Source organism: Rhinolophus ferrumequinum, chromosome 3, assembly GCF_004115265.2.
Source record: "Rhinolophus ferrumequinum isolate MPI-CBG mRhiFer1 chromosome 3, mRhiFer1_v1.p, whole genome shotgun sequence".
NCBI lineage: Eukaryota > Metazoa > Chordata > Mammalia > Chiroptera > Rhinolophidae > Rhinolophus > Rhinolophus ferrumequinum.
Genome location: NC_046286.1, coordinates 36,310,701 through 36,331,628, shown reverse-complemented (window position 1 = coordinate 36,331,628; position 20,928 = coordinate 36,310,701). Strand labels below are relative to the sequence as shown.

Genomic DNA, 20,928 nt, shown 5'->3' with positions numbered 1-20,928 from the left:
TGCTTTTATTATGGAAATTTTAAACACGTATAAAAAAAGAGAGAATAATACGAGTCTTTGTACACTCATCATCCAACTTCAGTAATTATCAACATTCTGCATTATTGTTTCATCTATATCCTCCAAACTTTATTTTCTGAAGTATAGTATAGAAGAATTTTAAAAGTAAACCCAATAAATCATATCATTTCACCTGTAAATACTTGTTTGTATCACCAAGAAATGAGAACTTAGGGAAAAAACCCACCACATAATCACAATATCACTATCCCATTACTAGAATTCGTTTTGTTCAATATTATTTTATATTAATTTCAGGTATATAGCATATGGTTAGACATTTATATCATTTAAGAAGTGATCCCCCTGATAAGTCTAGTAGCCACCTGGCACTATATGTAATCATTACCTTGTCATTGACTATATTCCCCATGCTTTAATTTATATTCCCATGACAATTTTGTAACGACCAATTTGTATTTCTTAATCCCGTCACCTTTTTCACCCTGCCCCCCAACCACCTCCCACCTATCACCCCAACAAATCTAGTTCCCATCTGACTCCATTCATACTTATCATAATATTATTGACTGTATTTCTTGTGCTATACCCTACATCCCCATAACTACTTTTTAACAACTGATTTGTACTCTTAATTCCTTTCCCTTTTTTCACCCACACCCCAACACTGCTCTCATCTGGGAACCATCATAATGTTTTCTGTATCTATGAGTTTATTTCTGTTTTGTTTATTTATTTTGTTCTTCAGATTCCACATATAAGTGAAATCCCACTCGGATGGTTGGAATTCCCAGTTTTTCACAGCCAGATGTTGTGGGGGTTCCTCTTCCCTGCATCAGTACCCAGGTTGGGGAGCCTGGTATGTGGCTGGGGTCCTTGGCTCCTTCGGAGGGAACCTCTTTGATGGAGATATCTCTCCTGATTCTCAACCACCACATGGAGATTTGGGGCCAGCCCATTTCATGTCTCTGCCCCTCCTACCAGTGTTGTCTGGCTTTTTCTTTATATCAGGGGTGTCCAAACTGCAGCCCATGGGCCAACTACAGCCCGCAATCCATTGTTAATTGGCCCGCAGCAAATTCCAAAAATATATTTAGTTTACTTAAATAAACCAGGTGAGGCAATACATACTTCTACGTGAGTGAGTGGCCCGGCTGTTTGTGTATTTTACCGCATATGGCCCTTGGTGAAAAATGTTGAAAAAAGTTTGGACACCCCTGCTTTATATCCTAAGTTATGAAACTTCTCTTCAGCTAGATTTCAAATGGTTCACCAGGTTGATCGTTCTATAATTTGGTTGTAATTTTAATGTGTTCATGGAAGGAGGCAGGCACAGTGTTCATCTACTCTGCCATCTTGGATCTCTTTTCCCCATTACTAGAGGTGTTGATCTATACATTTATTTTAAAGCTCAACCAGGCAGTATGACATCCTCGATGAAATAATATTTAAGTCTTGAGAGCTTAAAATGAAGACATGTTGTAGAATGTTGAATACATACTGAGATTTTTTTAAATAAGCAGAAACATTTTTAAGATGAAATACATTTAGAATATGTATATATGTTACACATTTTATTATTTAATTCAGCTTTATAAAATCTTATGTGTGAGTCATTGGAAAAGTGAAAAGCATGTACATTCCTGGAGAAAGGCAAAGTCCTTTTGTTTATATGTGTATGTAAAAATTTTTACACTTTAATAAGTTAGATAAGTATGTTCCAATGTGCATATTTCTGTTTTATTACCATAGTCTGGATAAAAATTATATGAATATGACTACATTAGCTAAAATGGATCTGCTGTGAGACTTAAGACATTTTGACACATAGTTCTGTTTATTCTGGCTTCCATTCTTTTTCAGACTTTATGTGATGTAATGTTCCCTATAAAAATCTGACATCAATAAGAGTAGGGACTGACTCATTACATTTTCTGAAGATAATCAGTGTTTTTAGGCTTTTAGTATTCTACTCTATGCCTGTCCATATTGACATTAGCTTCAGTGGAAGCAGGCGTGACCACAGGGTTCGTTTACCTCAAATAACCAAAGCTTAAGATCATGCCGCAGAGTTCAGCTAAGACCAGGAGAGGAATGAAATTGCCTAAACTGAATGTAAGTGATATTGCATATCCTTTCAGGAATGTAATGTTTAGATTATATCTAGTGGCAGTGAAGAGTAAAACGACAGCTTTTTTTCTCTAAGATCTTGTAACAGTTCCATGCTATTTACAATATTATATTAACCCAGTGTATTGTGTGTGACAATTTGCAGGGTTTTTCCTGGCAGACTATTAACTTAAAATCTAAAAGAAAGCACAGATAAAATTGCTAATACAATGAAAGGATAAACTTATTTCCTTTGATTTTGACTATCCCCTCTGTATGCTTGCTTTATACAGAATTAGTTTTATGAGCACTTGCATTAGGAAAAGCATAGGAAAGACAACTCATCAAATAGCTCTAAATTTTATTTGTTGACTAACTTCTGAAATTCTGAAACCAAAATTCTATTGATTCCATAGGTAGATAGATTGAATTCTTTTTTCAAATGCAACAGTTCCTGAGCCCTAAGCCTTATGAATTATTTACACCTTGATGTGTATTCACCTACTATCCTTTTCTCTATGGAAGCCTTGAAAGGGAAGTAAGTGGAGCTAGTTTGCTATCAGAAAGAATGTATGCAGACCATCTTAAGAAGCAAATTTATTCAACAGAATTAGCTCTAGTCAGAATTTGACTAATTTAAGAAGTATGAAGTAAATTTGTGTTAGCAAGTAGTGGAAAACTGCCTTTTTCCTCTTCAAGATAAAAAAATGTCTGTTTAACAAAAAGTGTTATCAAAAGTGTTTTATTTAACACAAAATATTATAGGCTAAAGTAGAATCTATTTTGTCTAATTTCCCTGAAATATTCCCTCTCACATAAAACTTCCAATCTTACAATCTCCTAAAAGTTGCATCAATAGATAATTGGAAAACTTTCACTTCTGGTGAAGTCTAGTATATTGGAAGGTGCAAAAACTTCTGAGTCAGAGTCCTGGGTTCTAATTCTATTTCTGACACTGACCTTGGTCAAGTTACTTACTTCTCAGAAATTTGATTTCTTCATGCATAAAAACAGCATAATACTATCTAATAACAATGCCTAAACTGGAGAATTGTTTTAGCTGAGATGCAAATATGAAGTAGCTGGTTGTCTTAATTTGGGTTCTCCCAGAAGCAGAGCCCAAGGCAAGGATCGAGTGAAATTCGTTTATTTGGGAAGTTCAGAGAATTATGTTTGGAAAGTGGAGGAAGTGGGTGAGTGATAGGGAGGCAACCAGTAAAGAGTGCCTGGGTGAGACAGCCTCCACAAAGGATACCTGGAGCTTAATTCTGTAGGGAAACTCTGGAAAAATGGCACAAAGCATACACACACCTTAGAATTATTCCACCTAAGAGAGCTGGGATATTAATACGCTACCTCCTGATAGGTCATTGGTTGAGTGCTACTCCTTGGGATATTAATTCCTTAGCATATTAGCCTGCATCTGCACAGAGCTAGAAGAGCTCTGAGGCATGGGATACCGGCAGTTGGAATTTTATCAGCGCACACTGAAAAGTCCGTAGGATGTGGGATGGGCACTAATGTGGCTTCCATACTAGCACAGTGTTCGCGCCATGAAAATAAAAACTTAAATTCACCTCTTATTAGAAGATATTGTTGTTGAATACTATATCTTTTCCTTCATAATGTACTTACTCTTCTGAATTAGTCAGGGTAAGGCTAAGCTGCTATAAAAAAGAATCCCCAAAATACAGTGGTTTAAGAAAAATAAGTTTCTTTGTCACATAATAGTTAAGAATTCAATGGGACAGCACTTCATGACTCAGATTCAGGTTCCTTCTGCCTGATTGTTCGTTGATCTATGAGGGTAATGTCCTTGTTTATGTGGTCAAACTAGATTGTGCCATGTTTAGGTTGTAGCCAGTGGGAAGAGGAAAAGAGTGGGGAGGAATGTATGTCCACTGTCTTAGGCCCAGACTGAGAAGTGGCATGTAGCATTCCTCCTCACGTGGAGAGAACTTAGTCACGAGGCCATATCTAAGTGCAAGGGTGTTTGGGAAAAACTGGGAGCTGGGTACCAGTATTCAATTATTACGGGAAAAGAGAGAATCGGTTTTTGTGGACAACCAGCACTCTCAGTCACACCTTGGTAGCATAGTATCGATTTTAGGCTTGATTCAGCTTCTTATAAATCTCCCTAATCACAGAAAGAGGACAGGATATAAACCTGTCAATCTATCTGGTATCTTTCACTGAAACTGAGTCACAGAGCTATTTACATACTAATGTCAAGGACTTGGATTTCACCACATCGTTCATTTATCCAACCTTATACTCACTTAGAACTCTTTCTGTTCTCCCTTATATGTTTGCACATTTGTATACTTCAGTGTCTTGATTTTTTCAGTAATATATATTTGAATTGAGTCTTGCCTTTTTTTTTTTTTTTTTTGCCTCTCTTCTACCTCCTTCTGAATAACTTCTACTGCTTCATTGATTATAGAAAGAGAAGTGAAATGAGAACGAATGAAAGTCACCACAGGTAGTTCCACAATTCCATACACAATAACTTCATGAAAATAATTTTAGAAAGTAAAATGACTGAAAGTCCACAGTATGCTTATATAGTAAATGAGGGATTCTGTTTTCAGAGTTATACAAAAATAGTATACAATGTCTAACTCTATTTTAAGAAAATGCTGCTTTTCTTGAGTCTAGGTAACCCAGATGGTAGGTAAGGATCTTCACAGGTTCTGGGGCCTGGGGCCAGAGGCCTCTGCTGCCTGGTCCTTGCAGTAGGTATGGTCCACTTTCCGGTGAGTCTGCTGCTTTTCTGTAGCTACCTGGGTAGGTGGTTGTGTAGTCAGTATGATTTAAATCCCAGTGTCAGGTCTCCATAAGTCCTAGAGCAGGGAGGGGGAAGAGGTCTTTTGCCGTTCAAACACCATAGTGCTGTGTGGTGCTCTCCATTTACTATTTGCTGCTCCTTTAAGGGTGGAGAAGGAAGAGGAGGTGGGACTTGGGGGTGAAAGGGGAGATTGGCTTAGGGGCGCCACCAGAAAGTGCAGATTCTTGACCCTTGGTCTCTGGGTAGGAGCTCAGGGGAGGAGCAGAAAGGGTATGGGATGTTACCCTTGCTAACAAGGACATCTTTGACTTTTTAGTAGGCATGAGAAGTGGGGGAATGCTGGAGAATGCCTCTGAAGTCCTGAATCTTTTCCCATAAACATGGGCCAGTGAGAGACTCCCGACTTGCCATTCTAATGTTGACCAGGCCCTTTCTCCCAGCACTCACTGCTTGCTCATAGTGATAGCTTATCATCTTGTGACAGCTTAAAATAATTTTCAGTCAACTGATTGATAAAACTGATTTAAGCCCTGTGGTTTAGGAGAATTGATGCACGACATATGAAAGTGTGGGATTTTTGAAATTTGTGTAAAACCTCAGGATCTTATAGATGCATTCAATTACCTACATGTACAATTTCTGTCCTTATAGTCAGGAATGTTTGAGGATTGGCTAATTCCACTTTATGTATGCAGTGTACTCTTTGTCTAATATTCATCTATCTGCATCTCTGATTTACCTTCCCAGACTCTCCCAAAATGAGTTTCTCTCCCTCACAAGCTCTTACATTAGAGAAGAATATTTATGATTCTTTGTCCTAATTCTATTTGGTGGTTATTCTAATTATAATTGTGTGTATTCTAATTATATATCTATCACATCAACTAGATGAAATAGGTTGGAAGGAGGGACAAACATAGCTTTTTGTTCCTAAGAAAAGCTTTGCTCACTGTTGATACTCAACAAGTGTGTGTTGATACTATTATAATTTACTAAGCAGAATGGCTCCTCCTTTACCTGGCTTCTTAAGCCCCTTTTGATTCATATGAAGCATCTGAAGATATTTTACAGAACTACTCAGATTTCCATGCAGTTTCCTTTTGTGACATCCCATCTAATCTGGATATGCAATATGGAGGTGCATTTCTAGGAATATTCAGCTGTGCAACACAAATTCCTAAGAAGTTACCTTGGAAATCCGGGGATTTAGGATTTGGAGGGAGAGCTTGACTTGATGAGTTAATAGAAATGTATATAGAAACTCTTCTAAACTTGTCGAGCTCAACCTTTTACTTCTTTCTAAGTAACTTATTGGCAGTATAGGATTCCTTTTTCCCCCGGTTAAATACTGCCTCACATACTTTGCTACTATTTGAATCACAGTTGTTCTCCAATAGTTCATTCTTAACATTTCAGAGGAGCTTTAGATGTTTTCCTTAGGTTTGTTAATTATAAAGGCATTATGAAACCTTCCCAGAAAAACCCCACCTGACCTCTTCTTGTTTGGTCCTTCCATAACCCCAAATACTCAGCATTTGTGTACTTTTCCACTTCTGTTTGGAAACTTGCACATTGGTAGAGAGAACTTTTTTTTAGTTAGGGTTATCCAAAATCAACTAAAGAAACAGTATATGTGAGATGCAATTGTTGCCACTGCCTGGCACGAAATAGAATCAATAGAAAAAGGAACCCATTAGAACGCCCCTGTGAAACATCACAAGCTTTGGGGAGCTCTCAATAGTCCCTGTTCAATATTAGAAAGCCGTTTAATGCCACTCTAAAACATTAAGACTTGCAGTGTAGGTTTGAGACACTTAAATGAGTAAGTAAAGTCCTAAGTGGAAATCTGATATATAATACTTTCTGGCTTTTCAAAAATGAAATCACAGAACCATAGAATATTGAGAACAGGATCTTAGCTCTAAAATCCGCTGAACCTTCGTCTCTGAAGATCTAAAGATTCTGACAGAGTACTTACAAAGGCATTCCATTCATTTGGCTTATCAAGTCTGTGTTAAGAATCTTAATTTTGAATGACATTAAATACTTCTCACTATAAGCAGCATGTGACTGAGAAGGAACAGCCTTCCATGTTAGTTAGTTTATTTTGCAGATATTAAACCAATGCATTTTATCTCTACCTCCTTGCTTAAATAAATTTTCATTCATAGTCTTCTACTTCTAAAGCTGAGTCTTGAACATTAGATGTCCAGGCTAAAAGGGCATGCTTTGGACTTCTTCAACAAGACACGAGGGTGAAAAGCAAGGCTTTGTGGAGTGAGAGTCCCTACCCACCTCCCACCCCGCCTTGTAGCTTTGCTTTAACTTAATAATGGGAAAGTCTGGAAAACTTGGGTCACAGTTTTCCCACAGTGAAGAGAAAATACCTCTTTCCTCATGGCATCTGAGACATTTCCCTCTCTGGGCTTTCCTGGGAGAGGAGGAGGTGTGTTAAATAGTTGTGTGGGAGGCTGTGTCCATTTAGGATCTCAAAGAGATTGACTTTTGGGCTATTGTAGACTAACATGGAACTCAACCCCAACAGATTGAACTTGGCTGTACAATGTGGCTGGGGGAGCCCTCACAGTTTAGCTTTCTTGGACTTCTCTCCAGTCCCACCTAGCATAGATAGGACCCAGGAGTTACTGAAGCTTCCAAAGAGGAGCTTGCAAAGCAGCTTAGAGTTAGTGGACCTGCCCTATGTCCCAGATTGAGACTGTCCTGGTTTACCTCAGTTGTTCCTGTGTAACTATAACATACCTTCCTGTCACTCACAAGTGTCTTAATTTGCATGATAAATTTTATTGTCAACCTAGCCATGGAGTCTACTGAAATGGGAGTGGTTCTGAAGCAGAGGCAGGAGGTGGACTGTTGCGGCAGATGGTTGGTTGGTTGTAGGAAATGTCACAAATGTGGGGAGCTCTATGGCACTGCTGAGAGCTGAGATGGGGCTCCATGAACCAGGGAATGCTGCCAAGTTTTTAGTGAGCTAAGAAACCATATCAGGGATGATTCCTGCAAAGGAGTTTAGGCATAATTGCCAGCAAGGCAAGCAGCAACCAGGTGGGCCTGGACATCAAGCCTAAAACTGGGAAACTTCAGTGGTTCTCTGTCCATGCATAAAATACAGCCTTCCCCCTCTACGTCCAGATACCATCTTGAAGAGCAGAGATGCATATATATGTGCATATATGCTGGTACATGTGAATGTGGTGGAAAGCTGAGAAATCTGCATTTGTTTCCTAGACAGGTCAGAACACTACTTAAAGGGACTGTTTCAATTACTGAATGGAGCTAAATTTTAAACAGTCTTGAGGAAAGTTGAATTCCCTCCCCTCTAACCAGCAGATAGAGGCTTATAAGGAAACTCAGAGCAGTTTCAGTCAAATTAAAGAGTTACATTTTTCTTTGCATATCTAAATTGTAGTATGGAGGTAAATTTGTGACCCCACTAAATGTATATAAAAGCAGTTTAGTGTACTGATGAAACAAATAGCCAGTGGAGTCAGTCTGCTTGGGCCCAAATCCCAGTTCTGCCAATTATAAGATACATGATTTTGTACTACTTACCTAACTTCCCTAAGATTTTATTTTTTCATGTAGAAAATGGGGATGATGATAATAATACCTAACTCTGGTGGTACTGTGGGTATTAAATGAGACGTATGTACCAGGTATATAATATACCTTCAATGAATCTTAGTGATAGTTACTACTATTCTGATAGGCACTGTTCTCTAGCTTATAAATTGTATAATTTATAAGTATGTATATTTACATCAATCCTATCTCTACCAATAGGATTCGAGCTTCTTAAAGACATTAGAGTTTCTTTTATTTGTACGGGACATGTTAAGTTCTCCATGTACTAAAGATTATCAATAAGTATCCCTTCAGCTGTTGACCACAGAAGGCTCAAGCTCTTCATGATATAGCACAAGTCATTTTTGATTTTCTCTTTCACCTTCAGTATCCCATCTATCAACAAATATTGTATTTTCTGCTTCCAAAACATACTTTAAATCCGTTTACTTCTCTCCATTCCCATAACTACCTTTTTATTTCAAGCTACTGTAATCTTTCACCCAGATTCCTGCAATAGCCTCCTCATTTGTATTCTCTTTTCCATTCTTGGTCCTCGCCAATCTGTTTTTTTTTTTTTAAATAGCAAATGCAGTATATATAAATCAGATCACATCACTCTCTTGCTTAAAATACTTCAAGGGCTATCCTTGTCTTAGAATAAAACCCAACTTTTTTTTTAACCATAACCTATAAAGTCCTAAATTTGGATCTATAAATTCAAACTCCCATAGACAGAGGCCAAATTGGCAACATAAACAAATGAAAAAGGCTGGGTGGGGACAGTGGTGAACATGAGGTCATAGGCTTTGTCTCAAGGGGGTGGAACCAGCTGATAGTTTCCATGTAAGAATGAAGGCCCACTGCTGACACATCTTTTGAATTTTTTGAAAATCCAGAAATCATTATGTGATTTTGCTTTCAATTTGGTAACTAATTAAAAAAACACACACAGCTGTGGACCAAATCCAGGCCTGAAACCTCTGTTCTGCATGATTGGGCTCTTACATTGCTTTCCACACTGCTCGCCCATGCTCTGCCGTTACCTTCTTTATGTTTCTGGAAGGTTCTGTGCTGTTCCACACTGGAGCCTCTGGACATGCTATTCCTTCTGCTTGGATTACTCTTCCCCTCTATAGTTTGCATAGCCTTCTTTATATATATATATATATATATATATATATATATATATATATATATACACACACACACACACACACACACACACACACATATACATATATATATTATTTATTTATTTATTTATTTTTTATTTTTATTTTTTAAAATTTATTGGGGGTGACAATTGTTAGTAAAATTACATAGGTTTCAGGTGTACAATTCTGTATTACATCATCTATAAATCCCATTGTGTGTTCATCACCCGGAGTTAGTTCTCCTTCCATCATTATATATTTGATCCCCCTTACCCTCATCTCCCAACCCTCACCCCCCTTACCCTCTGGTAACCACCAAACAATTTTCTGTGTCTTGCATAGCCTTCTTATCCTTCAGTTCTCAGTTTAGAATGGTAGCTCGTCACACAGGCCTTCTCTTATAAGAGTCCCTACTCAGCTCACATTACCTAGAAAGAAGAACCTGAGACAAGGATCATGTGCTAAGCTTTACTTGCTAGGTAAAATTCAGGGAAGTGAGACTATGAGAAAAGAGAGAGGAGGAAGGATGGGAATCAGTGCAAAGTGAAACATCACAATGCTGCCCACTGCTTCATGACGAGCCATGAAGAGACACAGCTGGTCTGAAGGGACGGAATGTATGGATAAACATTTGCTTCTGTTAGGTATTCTGTGAGGATTACCAACATGGGGATTTTTATATTAACATCTTGGATGGGGGAGTCACAGAAAACATAAGTGGTGTACATTTCCACATCAAACCTACTAAAACCTGGTTTGTGGTAATGAATTTTCAGCATAGGCTATTGTTTTTTCCTCATCCAGAGCCAGGCTAAGGTGGATAAGCTTTCTTCTTATTTTCCTATGCCTGTATTTTTTATATATATATATTTTTAAATCCAAGTATCCTAGCTTTGTTCAAGAATCTCAGTTCTAGATCATAATCTCTGGGAACTGAGGCTTCACATCTATCCTATTCCTACTTAGCCATTAAAATCTATTGATTTCTGAGACTAATACACACACACACACCCCAACCCTAAGGACCTCATTGTCAGTTTACACTCACTGTTCTGGTTTTTAGTTTATGGCCCTTAGAGGTTTCATAGTTTCTTTCATGCTCAGATAGGTTTCAAAAAGAATGTTGGTGATGTTTTAGCTAGCATTTCTAGGTGTTTTGTTGTGAGAAGATTTTCAGGCTTTTGGGACTATAGTCCAATATTTTTGGAAACAGAAATCACATTAAAATCATGTGTTTGTTGGTTTGATTTTTGTCTCTCCCCCAAGAGACAGTGTGTTCTACAATGGCAAGAACCTTGCCTATTTAAGTCTTGTGACGCACAGAGCGTTTGGTATATAATTGGCACTCATGACCTTTGAAGAAGTGAATCTTGATAATGTTAATGTGGAATTGGAAATGTAACTTTGCTCTGAGTTCCAGAGAACAGTGACTCTGTTTTACTCAGCTTTGTCTTCCCACGAAATTTAATAGAGTTTCAGGACTACAGAGGGTGTTTTCCATAAATATTTGGTTGTTAATTTATCTTTATATAGCAAATTAAATGGGGCCTTTAAATTTTAGCTAAGACGGATATTTACAATTTTATTTTTCAAAGTTTTCCCTGATCCCCAAAGTTATAAGTAAATTTTCCTCCATATATTTCTTATAGCTCTTCTTGCTTTGCCCATTTTGTTGTGTATCTGCCTCATCTTCATTGCCAGACTCTATACTCTTGAGGGTTGTTCTTATGTGTATTACCGTCTTTTAATCCTCTAGTGCAGGAGTGTCCAAACTTGTTTTCAACGGTTTTCACCAAGGGCCATATGCGGTAAAATACACAAACAGCCGGGCCACTCACTCGAGGTGAAGTACGTATTGCCTCACCTGGTTTATTTAGGTAAACTAAACTTATTTTTGGAATTTGCTGCGGGCCAATTAACAGTGGATCAGGGGCCGCAGTTGGCCCGTGGGCCGCAGTTTGGACACCCCTGCTCTAGTGCATAAGGGTTTTTCAACTTTGGCACTATTGACATTTTGGCCGGATGTTCTTTGTTTTGAGCAGTTGTTCTGTGCATTATAGGATATTTAATAGCATCCCTGGCCTCTACCCATTGGATGCCTGTAACAATCCTTGGTTGTGACAAAAATGTCTCCAGACAATGTTAAATGTCCCATGGGGGACAAAAATGCTCTCAGTTGAAAACCACCGCTTTAGAGTGCCTTACACAAAGACTCCCCATTTGTTTATTACATAAATTCTATAGCAAATTTTGATTGACTCCTACAAAAGCAAACATAGAATTCATGTTTTCTTGAGGAAACTGGTCTGGTGTTGGATCATCCTCTTGTTTGTTACTCCTGTCACCACTCATTGTCAACTCCCTCCTCAAAGCCTGTCCTCTCATTCTCATCTACTTATTTATAATCTGAAAACATCTGGACGTTTATAGTTTTGGTGTGTAGCTTAAGTACACTGCTTCCATAATGCATGTGTTCATTTTCTGACAAATACTGTTGGTCAAATTTACATTCTAATGCACTTGCTTTACAGATGACATATTTTCGAAGCACACGCAGACACAGAAGATTAGAATATTATTTGTTGGCATAAATGAGCAAAATTTGGCCTTGAAACTGTAACATTTGTTTTTCCTTTAGCAAGGTTACAAACTAATTTAATTAATGTTGAAAAGAAACATTCCTGCTTTCCTATTTTTACATATTTTACAGTATTTTCAACAGCTTAGAATTATGTATAACAATCTAAATAATAAATTATGTTTTGTTAGAAACAAAGCTTACAACAACTAACACATTTTAGGTAACAAAAATAATTTTAGGCAGTGAAAATTATTTGAAATAATGAAAATTGATGGTAGTGAGCCCCAATAGTGCAATTGCCTTCTCTTCCTTTTCACACTCCACTCACATTCTTAGGGCACTGGCTCCCCATCATCTTATGTACTGTGACTAACAACTGTGGTGGCAGTGGTGATGGTGGCAGTGGTGGAGGTGATGGTGAAGGTGGTGGTAGTGGAGGTGGTGGTGGTAGTGGAGGTGGTGGTGGTGGTGGTGGTGGCGGTGGCGGTGGTAGAGGTGGTAGTGGTGATGGTGGTGGTTATGATAGAGGTGGTGTTGGAGGGTACAGAGTGGTGTACCCTTTATCTCCAGTTTACAATTGAGGAAATAGTCTCAGAAGGATTAAATCATAAAAAAAAAAAAATCTCACTAGTTGAGGTCAGAGCAAAGGGCTCTTTCTACCATAAGACATTTTCGGATAGTGATGTAACATTCCAGATATAGCTAAGGAAATGCAAAAAGTGTATTTCTCTTCCCTGTAGCTTAAAGTCAACAGCAGCACAATGGCTGGAACATTTCTTCAGGTAAACCCTAATGGTGAAAATATTTCTTCCTGGCACCATGCAACATTTCTAGGCAGAACCCAAATACAATCTATGGCTCAGAGGGAAAATGTCACAGGAGAAAGTTACAGAAGCAAATGCAATGATGTAATGTTGTGGAGAATTAAGACATTTATAAGGATAAAAGAGTAGAAAAAGCATGCAAAGTAAAACAACTATAGTTCATTTTGAAGAATAATGCAAAGATGACCTTTTTGTTTTTCTTGTGAGCAAATATTAAGAGGAATTCAATTAACGAAACTGAATGCCAGACCCACGCCAGACAAAATTCAGCTGTGTTTGTTTAATTATTTCATTATCTTGAGGCAAATTCATTGAAATTCTGAATAGTAGTAACAAGAAAGATTGGGAATGGGTGAAAAAGGGGATGGGATTAAGAAGTACAAATTGCTTGTTACAAAACAGTCATGGGAATGTGGGTATAGGATAGGCAGTATAGTCAATAATATTGTGATGACAATGTGTGGTGGCCAAGGGGTACTGGATTTATTGGGGTGATCACTTTGTGGGTTCTGTAGATGTTTAATCACTGTGTTGTACATCTGAAACTAATATTGTATGTCAACTGTAATTGAAAAATAAAATTTAAAAATATAATTAGATGCATAGCTAGATTAATAGAAAATGCAAGTATTTTCAAATTGTAAAGGCTGAACATGGTAAGGGTAGCACAATATTATTTGACACCAAAGAATTAGTTAATGTATATTGATTCTCGCCACCCCCATTGTTTTGTGTTTTTCTCTGTTGTTGGTTACATCTTTGACAAATTTTGATTGTGAATGCACAGCTCATAAACATTTTAAAATTGCTTATCAAATCATGGACCAAAATTATATTTTTAGAATGTAATTTTAGAATATCACTAAGCAGTGAACTCATTCGTCATAAATCACCGTGCATTGTTTGTTTTAGAGAGAATACTGAATAGCTCATATCCTTTAAAAAGAGACTTTTTTTCTCAAAGCAATTATGTTCTTTTTTGTCCAATTTTCTCTTCTCTGGTATTCAACAAGACTTCAGTTCCAATGAACTTTTATTTTACTATGCTGATCAAGAAATTATACCACTTTTTTTTCCTATTTGCCTCGAAGTTGTGGATTCTTAATTTATTTTTTGGTTAGAAGCATATATTTTCAGATATAGCAAAGTCGCTGTTTTGATTCTCAGTGATTGTTAAGAACAGGCTACTGTGACTATTACATGTAAGAGGCAGTTAAGTGGTTAAGAACATAAAATTTTGGAACCAGACTCCTTAGTTCAAAGTCTGGTTCTGCTACTTACTAGCATATGACCTTGGTCAAGTTACTTAATATCTCTATGCCTCAGTTTTCTTACCTGTAAAATGGGAAATAATAATAATACCTACCTGACTGGGTTATGGTGAAAATTAAGTGGATTAGTATGTATTAAGCCCTTAGAACTCTGTTGGACGTATAGTTAGTGTTGGTAGGTGTTTTTATTATTATCCTGAAATCTATTACTTTCCTTAGAAATTTTAACAAAATTCAAATTAATTCACAATCTACGAGTTTCCTTCTACGACTTTTAGTACGCAGCCAATAATGACCCAACTCTGTCTAGAGAGCCTAAATGCATTTTCTGTAAGTTTATAGATAATATACTCTAAAGTTTTCTTCATCTTTTCTTTAATCTTTTACATGTTCATTTGCTTATTCAATCCTTCCTATTTATTGAACACTTACTACGGTACTTGAATAATCAGGAAGGAACAAATAGGAAACATTCTCTGCTACTCGGGAGCTTATATTTAAGTCTCAGAGTCAGGCAATAAGCAATAAGAGGGCATTTTTATTTGGAAACTCCTCTCATGATCTCCCCTCCTCTGAACATCATTTTGAAGCAAATGTCTATTTTTCTCTTCATTGGTGTATTAAATAACTTATTAATTTTTTACTTTCAAAATCTCCATACCTCTTTAAATAAACAACGTGGTAAAATTTGGCTTCAGAAATGGATGTAGAGATAATGTGCCAACTCTCATTTAATTCATTTGCTTTGTTCTCACTGACATAACATTAATCTACTTATTAAAAAGTTTCATCATGACTAATTCTTGAAGTTGGGAAATTCAGCTTTAGCTGTAAGGTTACCAGAGGTTCTCAGAATGCTTACACTTAAGACTGTGGGAAAAAGATGCAGCTGAACAGTAATATATTAACAATATGTGTTAAAAAAGCAATTCCTGTTGACTGTATACAAAACAGAAATTTCTAGAAGTTCTTAATGGTACTACTTCCTCTGTGGATTACGTAGGAAATGCTTTTGTCTGAATAATCATTCCTGTGGGGAAAGCCTTCAGAATAAATTCACTTTACAGAGAGAGATAGGGAATGCATGTGTGTGTGTGTGTGTGTGTGTGTGTGTGTGTGTAGGGGACGAGGCAGGAAGAGATGGAGAGCATGAAAAAAGACAGAGTATTGTGTGCTACTGAGTCAGACATGCACATATGGCTAGTATAATTAAAGAACATAATCTGAAGGTAGCAATAGACTAAATTATACGAAGTATCCTGTATGCTATTGTTTGTCACCACATTGTTTGAAGTAAACTAATAGTAACAATGGAGAGCTAATCCAAGGATAAAAGAAAACAATGGGAAGGGGGTGGGGAATGACTAGGTTTTCATTAAAGAGAAAAAAAAAACACTGAAAACTCTTAATTGTCTGGATAGTCAGGGAAAAAATAACTGTCACCCTCTCGATTGACTTATTTAGGCAAAGCGGGATATTTCCCCTCAGTTATCCTGACTTCGGTGACAAGGTGCTCAACTTCATTTCGGATTGGAGACATCTATAAAGTGAACTCTGAGTAGGGGTGAAGTGATGCATTCCTGGAGTCCTTTTTAGTATAGTGGTTTTCAACCTGGGACTGTTGCTGCATGTGGGATATGTGTGTGAGGTGTGAGCATTTTTCAAACAATAATTTCTCTGGACGCCACACCTTTATAATTTTTTAAAAAAGTTCTCCTGGTGATTCTGAACTATCTCATAGTCTAGTCATACACTTCCACCTCCTATCAGAACCCACCTTTTAGGAACTGTGAATAGATTGTTTCTAAAAGATCCATTAGTGTTCTAGAAGAGTCAGTTAATTTCACATAAGAAGGCTTTCATCATAATGCAAGTCTTTTTTTTTTTAATCAGTGTTGGCCCAGATCCAGAAATTCTAGGAATCTGAACAAATGCAATTTTATAAATGTGAACAGTAGCAAGTAAATTAAAGGGGGAAGTGAATGTTATTGTGGTGGCTGGGATAGGAAGAACTGAGATATTTTCTGACGTGTTGAGGTGTGTGGGGTCAGCTAACCTTGTAGGTGAGGGTCATTTCTTTCAAAAGGACACGTATGCTCACATGTGTGCACACGTACACACCTTGTGAAAAGTAGTAGTCTTGCCCAGAGACATTAGGGTTATCCAGCACATAAACCACTTATGGTAAGTATTCAACACTTAAAATATTAAATCCATGCCCTTAAATGTCTTCTTGGTCTGACTTCAGTTTGCATGTCAAAAAGAGTTACCTTTAAACTGATAAATTAACTTCAGGGAGGGGGATCACTTTATAATGGCATCGAGGAGATTTTTGTTAGGTCAATATTCTAGGATTTTAATATTGATGTGTGTGTGTGTGTGTGTGTGTGTGTGTGTGTCTTCCTTCCTACTTTACCTGTGGCTAAAAGGATCTCTCTCAGTTTCCCTTACTGCTAATTTCAATAAAAAATTAGTAAGACAGTTCTAAGAACGAGTTACTTAAACACACATTTTTTTCATGAGTCTTAATCTTGCCAGGTTCCTACTATTTTATTACCTAGAATAAAGCTAATAAAATATATTGAGACATTCTTCATGTTGGAGTTTAGGGTAGACATGACTCTTCTCTGCTTCTGGAGACTAGAGGGTTAATGATGAGGCAAGGCTGTCAATAACCAGAGGTGTCTCAAGTCCTGGTTTTCCTGGAGCAGATTCCATTTCTTACTCTGAATGAATGACCGGAGCGAGAATGCTAAGATCTTCCTTCTTCACTTTACTCCTTTCAAAAACAGTATTACAGATATTCCTTTATGGTAACCTTACTTTCAGGACATTCAGATATATAAGCTGGTCAAGTGTGATATGACTGAGGAAGGCATCTAGCTATGAATATAACACACCAATATAAAAATCTGGGAATGATCTCTAGGTGTGCATTTTCTCAACGGTTGTGATACACTTTTAAAAATCTTTTTATTTAAGAACACTTATCTGAGAAAGCCTAATTGAGAACAATATTGCAGTGGTAAAATGCTTTGCTCAAGGTACTGCCGTTTCTTTTCAGATTTTAAAACCTGAATCCGAAATTACAATCCGTATTTAAGACCTTCAAATAATAATTACCTCTGTGTAACGAGCAGAAGTCCTTAAAAGGGACTGCTGTTTTCCCGCAGTCCTTTCCAGGGTGAGCAGAGCTGTATTCACTGATAACCCAGCTGCCGAGGAACTGAGTAAAGCCGGCTCCAAACTTCTCAGCTGTTGACAGGCTTGACTTGCTGAGAACACTGGTTAAATATAGCACGCGCAAGCCAGCTCCTCAACAAAGTCACTGCTCTGACGGTGTTGTGAAGGGAGCAGAAGACGAGAAACCTAATCTCAGAACCCAACAACACCTAGCAACAGTTGAAAAAACTTTTAAACAAAAGTCTGGGTGGGAGATACACAACAGCCTCCAATTTCTGCTGATCGGGATTTCAGGGAGAAGAAGCTGCTTTCCCCTTCTCTCCACTCGGTTTCCTGCATGACTTCAGCTATTGGCTAGTCCTGGGAAAGAAAGTGGGAAAAGCTTTTTCCTCTGTATTCTTTTGGGCTGGATAGTTTTCCAGGACTCCAGTCTCTCTTGGGCTGTGGGACAAGCCACTGGGTTCTTCAAAGGATAAGCTACCTCCATAAAGGACATAACCTTGGTTAAAGGAGCTGCCTCAGGTAAGACTAAAATGCATACCTACTTACTCGTTTAAGAAATTTCTGCTTCCACAAGAAGAGAGTTCTCTCGGATTCTGTGTTGTCTGTTTCCTTTGATTCTTACTGTTCCATTATGTGATAACACACTTAGGAATTATGATAATCATTGTGAATTATTTTTAAAGAAACATCATGTCTTTCTCAGAATTATACCAATTCTGTTTTAAACACGAAGATTGTTATGATATTTTAATAGGTATCAAAATATTCCTGCCAAGTTAGTTCTTTGGCAGGTAACAAATAAGACAAAGGACAATTTCACAGCTCCTTTCACAGTTAGGATGGCTAACCAATGGAAGGGATGGATATTTTCCCTAGAAGCAAAATAACCCATTTATTGAAACTAGCTGAGTAGCTTGTGTGGTAAATGGGAGGAAAGTCCTGCATGGTGTTTGTACTGCTGTACTTTTGACTTGCTGCTATCTGCTTTTCCCTTTGCCTGATTCTCTGATTACGCTGGTACACCGTGTGCTGGTTCTGACCTCGTTACATTACAGTCACCCCAAACGCTTCCGACTAGGCACAAAGTATGCCTGGTAGTAAATCACTACGTTGCAGTTGTTGAATACAAACTATTCAGGGGAGGGTTGTTTTGTGCGCTTTAAAAAAAATTAATTAATTGCTTGCATATAGATAAAACAGATTCTGATTTTTAAAACTAGCATTGAATTTATTAGGAAAAAATCCTTTCTCACGTTGCATATATGTGTGTATGAGTGTGTTTACTATAGTATGAAGAAAATCCTGCTTTCATCTGTTACTATATTGTCTCTCCTTCCATGAATTGCCATGTACTTTTCTCAGAATTGCTTAGAGTTATCAAGTTCACATTGAATCTGACAAAAGTTATGACTACATTGGTGATGTAGTTAGTGTTGACACCTGGTGTCTGTAGTTGGGTTGGATTTGTATAAAAAGTTTGTTCCTTGAAATCAACGTGATAATTTGAATGAGTACTCTACTCTCAGGATAACATCAAGGAAGATACAGTTGAAGATTTTAAAAGGAATTATTTGACTTTATCAACTTAAAGGAAGAATTTACCCAAAATCAGTTTTGAACAAATTGTGTGTTGACAAATAAGAATGTATCAGCCCTTTCAGTAAATATTCCTGTTTTAAGAAAAACTAATTAAAGCTTATGTATCATATGTTCAGGAAAATGAACTAGTATATACATTTCAGTATGTATTATGTGTCGTAATTCTGATTATATGATTAGCTAATTATATATAATGAATGTATACAAGTAATAGTATAAAATGCACTCGGGTAACCTTGGGTATCAGAGAATGAAACTCCTGGTGCTTTAGCGGTGATGAAATATCTTCTCGAGTTTTGAATAGTCAGAACTAAATGCTTTACATTTTTCTTGTTTTTATCTTAGGAAGGGTCACATTGTTGGCTTACATATCTATGCGTAAGGCCAAAATCGACCATTAGTTCTAGGCATGTAATTTCTTTTGGAGTTAGTGGAGCAGTGTGTAGATAACCGAGTGCAGCATTTGGCCCTGAGTGAAAGCTATGTTTCCTGATGAATTGAACTTTTGAGTATCAATGTCTTTACGGCTGTCAGTTTACCCTTGAGAATCAAAAATAGCTCAGGTTAGACCATGTGCTTTCCTCCAGTATATGAACAATCCAAATCTCCACAAACCGTACAGGTTCTGCTCTCCTGTTCACTCAAGTTCACATTTCTGTTATTTTGGAATCCTCCTTTCTCCCTTCGCCAAAAGAGTGGTTAGATTCTATTGCCATGTCTTCCACTGCACTAAGGCTATTCCCTTCACCCTCAGTCTGGATTTGTAACAGTGCTGCTCCCCTCCTACCCCTCATGCCATCCAAACCGTTTTGCCCATGACCATGGGGTTAATTTTCCTAAAGCATTGCTATGTTTGTCTCTCTACTCCAGTTATCTTCTGGGACTTGTAGTTGCTGCCAAACACCTAGGCTGGGTATTTTGAAAATCTTCCATCATCTGGCACGTACTTAACTTTTTCCAGTCTCAGCTCCCACTATTCAACAACAAGTGTTCATCCCTTTGCTTCAGATTATTTCATATTTTGGGCCATTCTCCAAACACATACACAGCACACATTTTTTTCCTTCTTTTTTTTTTTAAATAAAGTTTATTGGGGTGACAATGGTGAGTAAAGTTACATAGGTTTCAGGAGTACAATTCTGTAATACATCATCTATATATCACATTGTGTGTTCACCACCCAGAGTCAGTCCACATTTCAATGTTCCACCTCTGCCCCTTTTGTTCCCTATGTCTGGAACACCTTTTATCTCCTTTTCTGTAGAGACCTTGTTCAATTTTTAAAACTCAGATCAGTGTCATCTATTTTCACAATGATTTCCCAGACCATTCCTATTAGAAGTGATTCCTTCTTAGTTTAGACAGTTTGGTGCTCTGTCAGAATTAGGGTACTTTGGAACAAGGTTTGCCTCTTTAAATTCAGAACAATTTTATGAAGATGATTAGGTACAAAGCATTGTCCTAAGGATCACTTGGCTTTGGAGCTTTTCAGCCCCATGCAAATTTTGGATGTTCCATTAAATTTTTGGCTCCAGATTTCTGACGATGAGTATGTAAGAAAGTATAGATAAGCATAAAAATCAAGAAAAGCAACTGTAAGTATGGTTAATAGCTTTTTACTTCAAAAAATTCTTAAGAAAACTCTTCGTAGTTTTCCCATATACAGAAAAATTACATGTCATTGTAACTATGCTTATGTATCTGATTATAGAGATGATGTACCTCTTGAGAATAAAATAGAAAGGGGATATATAAAGTATACATGCATTACTTGTGTATGCACCTAGACCTTTAAATACTATGATGCATA

The 20,928-nt window shown here is 37.4% G+C and overlaps 1 protein-coding gene and 1 long non-coding RNA gene across 6 annotated transcripts in view; one reads left to right on the top strand and one right to left on the bottom strand.

Annotated features, from left to right (window-relative positions):
* Positions 1-17,551, bottom strand: part of LOC117020510 (uncharacterized) — a 38,939-nt gene extending 21,388 nt beyond the window's left edge. Inside the window, exon 1 of the long non-coding RNA XR_004422714.1 lies at positions 17,457-17,551. This is a non-coding gene — a long non-coding RNA (uncharacterized LOC117020510). The remainder of the gene's footprint in view (positions 1-17,456) is intronic.
* Positions 1-20,928, top strand: part of FILIP1 (filamin A interacting protein 1) — a 217,642-nt gene that overhangs the window by 8,044 nt on the left and 188,670 nt on the right. For 2 of the 5 annotated variants that reach the window (XM_033103050.1, XM_033103046.1), the window contains exon 1: positions 17,657-18,038. The exons of the other annotated variants lie outside the window; for them this stretch is intronic. The gene's annotated coding sequence lies outside the window, so the exon portion shown is untranslated. Of the gene's footprint in view, positions 1-17,656; positions 18,039-20,928 lie in introns of those variants that run through there. 5 annotated transcript variants of the gene reach the window in all.